Consider the following 9,147-nt stretch of genomic DNA (forward strand, 5'->3'; position numbering starts at 1 on the left):
TCAAAAATAAATAAACCCTAAAAAAAAAAAAGTTAAGACCAGATCTACTCTGATAGGTGACACAGCTTCATGAGTCCCCTCCACCAGTCCTTTTAGACCTGGTCCTGTGTGTTTGCCATCATATTAGACTTATTTGAAATCACACCTGTTCCCTCAACTTGTTCAAAGGCCTCAAAGAAAGTAATCATTCTTTCTTTATCTTTATATACCCAAAGCCTATAAAATGGCATTGGAAAAGTATTTGAGTTAAGCTGATTTAGCTGGATGATTCTGAGGGACTTTGGAGTGTACATGTTCTGGGTAGAGGCTTTTCTCAGAAGATGACAACAGTTAAGCCAGGTCAGGCAATGAGATAGAAGATTCTATTCTGTTTCAGAAATGCTGTCATCCAGAGAGAGTCTTGTATGATTTGGGGCAAGAAATTGCTCTGCTGGAGTTGTTGTTGATCTGAGAACTTGTCTTCTTAAAGCTCTGGGCTTATTGTATAAGCTCATATCTTTTTCCTAAATATTTTAGTTTTATGAAAGTGACTTTCCATCTTTATCTTGGCAAAAATGTGTAAGCAGTGAGGGAATTGTCACCCAAATGAGATTTCCATTGTTGTTTTGAAAGGGAAGAACACATCTTCTGCAATGCTGTTTGTTTGTTTGTTTAAAGGCAACTTTAAGGTTGTGGGAATTGACCAGAGGGGTCCTCTGGAAACTCTTGAGTTTCTGGAGAAAGAGATGAGTTTGACCCCAGCCTAGGACTTGATAATAAAATGGATCCTTTTGTTATTTTCATCACGTTAATTAGTCTGTGGAAAACTACATGTACTTTGTAAGCATGCAGTGCTGTTTACTACAATGGCATGAATTAAAGTTCACTTCCTGGATTTTTTTTTCATTTTCTTAAAAAAATTTTTTTAATGCTTATTTATTTTTGAGAAAGAGAACGTGAGCAGGGGAGGAGCAGAGAGAAAGGGGGACACAGAACCCAAAGCAGGCTCCAGGCTCTGAGCTGTCAGCACAGAGCCCGACGCAGGGCTCTGACTCATCAACCGTGAGATCATGACCGGAGCAGAAGAAGTCGGATGCTTAACCGACTGAGCCACCCAGCTGTCCATTTCATTTTTATTTTTTTAGAGCGAGCATGAGCAGGAGGACAGCTAAGCAGGCTCCGTGCTCGGTGCAGAGCCTGAGACGGGGCTTGCTCCCATGACCCTGGGGTCATGGCCTGGACCAAAATCAAGTCAGATGTTCAATTGACTGAACTACCTGGGTACCCCACTTCCTGTATTTCTATTAGAAGTCACATTTTTCTGTAAATGCCTGCATCAAAAGACACATTTTAAAGTTTCTAAGTGGGCAGTTAGAGAATAAATATGTTATAAATGAGGTAAAATAGATATCCAATCGTTTTATTTGCTTCTTTGGAGAATAATATTGCTACTTACTCACACAGAGTTCTGAAACACCTAACATTTACACAGTGCAATCAAATTTCTCCTTAAAAATATTTCATGAAACAGATAAACCACCTTGAATTGCTTAGAAGTAATATTTGTTATCAAATCTTAATAAAGTCTAAGCATGTTTTATAAAAGTAAATATAAACCTATTTACAAATGCACTCTTTTAATAAACCCTTCATGTACAGGTTAAGCAAAAAAGTCTCTCTCAGATTTCCATAAGACTTACAAGTTAGTTTTAACAGATTTTCCACCATGTCATCTCGCTCTCAGCTGATGCCAGACCTGCGACAGTCTACATATTCCACTTCACTGTGTTGTCTTTTCAACTCTAATGAGCAAGAATGATTTCTACAAGATCATTCCTCTCTGTAAATTTCCTACGAACCACCACATTTTAATAGGACTAAGGGTAGGTACAGAATCACACATATGCCAAAATTGTACAGTATATATTATTTTGAGTTTGTATTTATTTTATATATTTTTAGACTCCATATATAAGTGATATACAGTGTTTTGTCATCCTCTGTCTCATTTATTTTACTTAGCATAATAATGCCTTTGAGGTCAATCCATATTGTCACAAATGGCAAGATTTTGTTCTTTTTTTTTTAAGTTCTTTATTTTGAGAGAGAGCGAGAGGGAGAGAGAGAGCGTGTCCATGGGGGGGGGGGGGGCGGGTGGCGGACAGAGAGAGAGGAAGAGAGAGAATCTCAAATAGATTCCGTTCATGGACAGCATACACAGCCCAAAGCGGGGCTTAAACTCACAAAACCCTGAGATCACGACCTGAGCTGAAATCCAGCATGGATTGATTAGCCTCCTGAGCCACCCAGGAGCCCCAAGATTTTGTTCTTTTAATGGCTGAATAATATTCCATTGTATTATATTAATCTTTATCAGTTCTTCCATTGATGAATACCTGAGTTGTTTCCATATCTTCGCTATTGTAAATAATGGTGCAATCTGTTTTCAAGTTAGTATTTTTTTTCTCGGGGTAAATACCCAGAAGTGAAATTGCTGGATCATATGGTAATTCTATTTTAAATTGTTTCACAGCGGCCATACCAATTTACATTCTCACCATCAGTGTAGAAGGCTTCTGTTTTTCTACATCCTTGTCAACTCTTGTTATTCCTAGTCTTTTTGATAATAGCCATTCTAACAGGTGCTTATAATATAAAAAAAATTGTATATTATAATTTGTTGTAAAAAGGTGAGGTAAGATACCACCATTGGATCAACTAACAAAACACATGTGTGTTCTTTATAATATAAATTTGGGTAGATGAGAATTTCCTATATTTTACAAGATACATTCCATTATAAAGCAATGATGGCCTGCTCAATGCATCTATTTTGTGAATTTGCTTAAATTTGTTTTTTTCCTAAGCATTTCTGTTTCTTATAATGAAAAGAACTCAGGCTTGGTCCTGAAATCTGCTAAGACTCTTTAATAAATCAGTTAGTTTCTTTGTAATCCACTTTTTATTTCTCTACATCAGGGCTATGGGTGAGATAGATTCCAAATAACAGTTGAAATTCTTCTGTCATTCTGAGGTTATTACATATGGGATGCCACCTTCAACAGAATGGAAAGAATTTCTACTACACAGTCTCAGCCTGAAACAGTGGACGGATTGTCACTAGGTAATTCAGGAGGAAACAGGTTGTACATCTGAATTTGTCACTGAAGGAAAAGAGGCTGTGGTGTTCATCCATCAACTCTGTTGCTTGTTGGTTGAGAATTTCCCTGGGCAGGTGGAAGTTAATTATTCCTACAATTCTATGTAGCACATGTATATGGGCTAAATGGTCTAGGCATTTGGAAAAAGACTTGAGGCAGGAAGGCAGGAAGTCCTGGTAGTGCATGCTTGAGGAGGAATACAGGAAATAAGAGGGGGGCTGAAGAGATGTGATAAAGACATAAAAATGCCATTTACATCGCCTGATTAACCAGTCAATATCTGAGAATCTAGTGTGTGGGCCACCTGCACTCCTTTATGCTGACAAGAAAAAGAATTGCTGTTATCTAGATGGCCCAAGTAGCTAGAAAATTTTAAAATTTCTTTATTACTTCAAGTCCACATGACTTCTCATGGAGATTAACTTTACCTGTAGACAACCCTGTATTTATAGAGGGCGAGTCAGTTCTCATCACCCCACTCCTGCCATTAGCCTAACTGAATTGACTATCAGGAGGCATGCAGTTATCAGCAGCATAAATTCACTGTCCTTTGATGGCTTCAAGTCCATTGATCCTCTCCTCCATTCCACTTCAGCAAACCTCTCATGGACACACTAATATCTTATAATCAATTGAAACTTCACCACTATAAACTCTAACATATGACTCTTTGCCCCATACTCTCTTGTTTATGGCTCACTTCCCAGTACCTCTAGTTATTTAATTCACTTAGAAATACATTTTTGTGACTTCAGTATTTTCTCTCAAATTCTCATAACCCTTCCTAATACTCTCCATATAATTTGTATCATCAGTGATAGGTTATATAAATGAGCATGTTTAATTCTCTGACTCTATAATCAATCATTCATTGTTTGTTCATTCATTCCTTCAACATTCCAAGTCACAGTGCTAGGCACTGGGATATGAAGATGAATGAGAAATTATCCTTAAAGTTGCTCATAGTCTAGGAGAAGCAACAGAAAGTGGGCTTCATGAACAATTAGTCAAAAAACAGTGTGGCAAATGAAATACAGAGAAATGAACAGTAGGAATTGGAGCACTATGGGGCACTTAGCCTGGTGAGATCAAGGAAGAATTCCTAGAAGCTGTGTCCCATGAGCTGGGTTGGAAATAGTAAATCAGAATTATCCAGCTAAGGAAAAGGGTGAGGGTATTCTGGTTGAAGGACAGAGCATCAATAAAAACATAAGTAATATCAGAACATGTTGACTGCAGAGAATTATAAGTAGGTCAATATTTCTGGTACATCAGGAGTTGAGAAGAGGCTAGTAAGAGATAAGGAAATCATGATTTTATGGAATATTTGAATGTCCTGTTACAGGTCTAGGGCTTCAGCTTTTAGGTGATTTTTCTATAATCTCTCTTTTTCTATTTCCTAATGATTTCACTAAAACTTCTCTGTAAAATGTTTTCAAGTGTTGAACTGCCACCTCCAATGGAAATTTTTACTTAAAATATATCACACGAGGTACCTGGGCCTGCTTGGGATTCTCTCCCTGTTTCTCGGCCCCTTCCCCAATTGTGCTGTCTCTCTCAATAATTAAAAAAAATAAATAAAAATAAAAAGTATCCCCGTTGCTACTCCCTTTTCTTAATTTTTTTCTCTTTTAGCTTTGTGCTCATAAAATCCTATCAGAGGGGGTAAGGTGAGGTAAACAGTCTGAGAGAATAGACCAAATTGATCTACTCGAACCTCACACGTGGAGGGGGTTGGCAGAGGAAACTGCCTCATCAAGGTGGACAAGATCAGAGCTCAGAGAGCTCCCTGAGGAGAGAGAAGGGAGTTCATGAGCGAAACGGTAATTTGTCAGCATTTGCTTAGAAGTTCCCTGGACACAGGTGTTTGATTCAGAAAACTAGAAGTGATCTTGGACTCTACTCTCTGCCTCCCTTACCTCAAGGTATCATTTCCCAAAACCGACCTTGTATTCTTCACCACTCCCATCCCAATGACCTCACTGAGTATCACAGAGCCTATGGAACAAAGCTTCTCACACAGTTGTTATCTGAAAAAAAATAAGTGAATACATTGATGAACGTTATAGAATTTTGGAATTACTGTCTTGAGGATAATATGGACAAATTTATATGAGACACAAAGTTGGTATGACATTTTGATATAGAGGCCATCATATATAGTGACTGTGGCCAAGGTGGCTGACACACTTTCCTCTTTATTAAAAATAAAATGGTTGATAATAAAAAGTTCATTAAGTATTAAACTCCACATTAACAAAGTAATAATCCAGACCCCTATGCTCCTTTAAGGACAATGTATAGTTGTTGTTTTTTCATTATGTTTCATCAGTAACTTTCACTGTTCACTGTATGTAATGGTTGGCATTGAAACAAGGGTGAAGTAGAAAATTATAAATAATTTATGATGTAGATTTATAGCATGGTGCAAACGATGTGCAACAAACAGTTAGAGGGATAGTTAATCAGGTTACTACAGTCTGAGAACAGTTGTATTAGTTAGTTTAATTATTTATGTGAGCACAGCATAGAAAATGCTATTTAATTAATTCACATTTCTGTTTCCCTGCATTTCAAAATGCCCTACACAAATGAGGTTCAGTGGCCTGCATGTCCTTAGGAAATCTTAGTTCATGTAGATGTTCTCTATTAAGGTTACATTTCCTATTATGGAAACTTATGTATTTTAAAGGTCACATTTACTTAAAGCATGAGTTGAAAAGGGTGCATGAAATCAACCAAAGGGAAGTGTTATATATTTAGAAAAATATTAACATAAGAAAGTAATAGTAATTTTAAAAGACATACACAGGTGGAAGAAATCCATTGTAGTAAGAAAGCAATCTTGCTTGCTATCGCACTGACATAAATTTAAAATATTTTTAAATGATTGTATGAGTTGCTGACAAGCATTTTGGATATAAACAACAAAAAATATGTCAAAGAACTTTAAATTACATTCTAAGTAACAGGAAAATGGATTTAGAGCCTTTGTGCTTTTGCAGCATCAGCTGGGGCTAATAATTTTAATATAAAATGAAGCTTCTTCATGGTATAGAGAAGCAAATATTTCCAAAATACAAATGTGCAGTTAAGTTATTGTATTTTTGTTTGGCAGATCACCAATCTTGCAAACCTCATAAAAATCAAAAACATTCTCAGTATGTTTTCTATTAGCACCACTATTTGTGATCACCCAAATGATGCGAGCGAGCTTCACTAGAGGCCAGCAGGCTATATTAAAATCAATTAGGAAGCCAGGTAATAAAAAACAATAGAAAGTGTCAGGACTCAAGGGTTTTCAGGGTTGTGTTTAGATGGCTTCCTATGTTCCCTAATAAAGAGCTAGGGACTTTGTTGCATTTACTTATTATATGCCATACCCTTTGTTTGGCATTTTATTAGGGAAACCTAATATAATCCTCATAACAATTTTATGGAGTAGGTACTATTATTATTTCTATTTCACAGATAAGAGAAATGAAGTTTAGTTTGAACTCAGGTCAGGCTGATCACATAGTTATGTTCTTAGCCATATCACTACACTGGTTAATAGCCCCATATCAGCTATCAAGTCTGACAAATAAATTATTGTCTATAACACTACAAGCTTGACTTTTATTCAGACAAATAATCAAAACTTCTAGCTGTTAGGTGTTCCTTTTTGAAAAAAATTTTTTTTAATGTTTATTCATTTTTGAGAGACAGAGACAGAACATGAGCGGGGAAGGGACAGAGAGAGAGGGAGACACAGAATCCTAATCTGAAGCAGGCTTCAGGCTCTGAGCTGTCAGCACAGAGCCCGACATGGGGCTCAAACTCACGAACTGCAAGATCATGACCTGAGCTGAAGTCCGACACTCAACCGACTGAGCCACCCAGGTGCCCCTAGGTGTTCCTTACATTAATCCGATACCTAAGCCATGGAAGTTTTGAAGCTTAGTATCTTTAGTGAGCTCATAAACATGAGTGATATATTAAAGCCTTGGGATGTTAGAGTTTACATGTGTCATCTTATGCCAGCCCATAAGGGAGGTACTATTATTATCCTAGTATTGAAGACAATTAAAATAGGGGCTCCTGGGTGGCTCAGTTGGTTAAGTGTCCATTTTCGGCTCAGGTCATGATCTTGCTAAATTCGAGTCCTGCATGGGGCTTTGTGCTGACTGCTCAGAGCCTGGAGCCTGTTTCAGATTCTGTGTCATCCTCTTTCTGTGCCCCTCCCCTGCTCACACTCTGTCTCTCTCAAAAGTAAATAAGCATAAAAAAAAAATAAAACTGAGAGGTCAAATGATTTACCTAAGGTCACAAAGCAACAAAATTCAGGGCCAGCATTCATAAGCACTTTGTTATCATGGCGTCTATCTTAAACCACAGTTTTCTAGGATTTGGAAAACTTAGTAATGAAGCAAACTATATACAACACTAAATATAAGCTTAAATAAGCACTAAGCAATATTTTGACAATAATGCTTTTAATTTTCATATAGGTATAATTTTTCCAGTTGCCAGAGAACTTTGAGTACTCCAGGTAAATGGGACATAGATATCACACTGCTGGTTGTTCATGTTTCTACATAGCTACCTATTTCTTTCTAAGGAGGTTTATAGCCTTTGGGGCCCAATAAAAACTTGTACCATAGACTCCTTGGCTGAAATTTAATTTCTTTGGATTTGCCCAGGACAAAAGTGTAGCTCCTTCTCCTATGTGTATCATAGTATATACATACTCATTAATATGTCCCTTTGAGAAGCTCCTGGGTGGCTCAGTTGGTTAAACGCCTGACCTTGGCTCAGATCACGATCACAGGGTTTGTGGGTTCAAGCCCTGTGCCAGGCTCTGTGCTGACAGTTTAGAGCCTGGAGCTTGCTTAGAATTCTGCGTTTCCCTCTCTCTCTGCCCCTACCCTGCTTGTGCTTGCTCTCTCTCAAAAATAAACATTAAAAAAAAAAAAAAAAGTATGTCCCTTTGAGGGGTACCTTGGTGGTTCAGTTGGTTGGGCTACCAACTCAGATTTGGCTCAGGTCGTGATCTCACAATTTGTGAGATCAAGCCCCAAGTTGGACTCTGTGCTGACCGTGGGGAGCCTGCAGGAGATTCTCCCTCTCCTTCTCTGTGTCTCCCCCACTTGCTTGCTCAAGCTCTCTCTCTCTCTCTCTCTCTCTCTCTCTCTCTCTCTCTCTGTCTCTGTCTCAAAATAAATAAACTTAAAAAAATGCCCCTTTGAAAATTTGGGATAATGCCTTGGGATTATTTTGTGATTTAAGAGTTGCCCATCCTAATAAACATAACGATTTTGTTATTGTTTGTTTAAGGGACAAAATGAGGTAGTAATCCTTTAAAATGCACCAATTAACTTTTCTATAGTCCTTGCTGTCTCAAAAGAACTTTTTTTTTTTTGAATGAATAGAATTGGTTTTCAGTTTAGTCCATTAACTCTAGCCCTTGAAAACAAATCAGTCAATCTGGTAGTAGAGTATGCTATCTTTTCTCTCTTCGTGAATTCCTAAAGTGATTTTTTTTTCTCTCCTAACAGTTTTATGTTATTGGATTCTTTTGATGAAAAAAAAAATCAGTCATATGACACAAGGGAAAGGGAGCGTGGTATGCATTATTTTTCTATGTCTTATAATCTGTGGTCTGTAGGCCATATAATCCTAGAATACTTAATTGCAAGTAACAAGAACAATAATAAAAGATGATCCTCTGATTTTCAATTAAAATTGTTCTAGAGCATTCTGGAAAATCTGTAAGGTATTATATGTGCTTTCTGATGTAATTATTTTTCCAGTTTTATTTTATTAAGATAGTGACATCCCGGGGCGCCTGGGTGGCTGAGTCGGTTAAGTGTCTGTCTTCAGCTCCATTCATGATCTTGGGTTTGTGAGTTTGAGCCCTGCATCGGGCTCTGTGCTGACAGCTCAGAGCCTACAGCCTAATTCAGATTCTGTGTCTCCCCTTCTCTGCCCCTCCCATGCTCATGCTCTGTCTCTCTCTGTCTCTCAG

General features: G+C 37.7%; 1 long non-coding RNA gene across 1 annotated transcript in view; it reads left to right on the plus strand.

Annotated features, from left to right (window-relative positions):
• Positions 1-8,756, plus strand: part of LOC132664812 (uncharacterized) — a 59,799-nt gene extending 51,043 nt beyond the window's left edge. The window contains exons 3-5 of the long non-coding RNA XR_009603854.3: positions 1,696-1,862; positions 7,631-7,671; positions 8,678-8,756. This is a non-coding gene — a long non-coding RNA (uncharacterized LOC132664812). The remainder of the gene's footprint in view (positions 1-1,695; positions 1,863-7,630; positions 7,672-8,677) is intronic.
• The last annotated feature ends 391 nt before the right edge of the window (positions 8,757-9,147 follow it).

Source organism: Panthera onca, chromosome F2 (genome assembly GCF_046562875.1).
Source record: "Panthera onca isolate mPanOnc1 chromosome F2, mPanOnc1 haplotype 2, whole genome shotgun sequence".
Lineage (NCBI taxonomy): Eukaryota > Metazoa > Chordata > Mammalia > Carnivora > Felidae > Panthera > Panthera onca.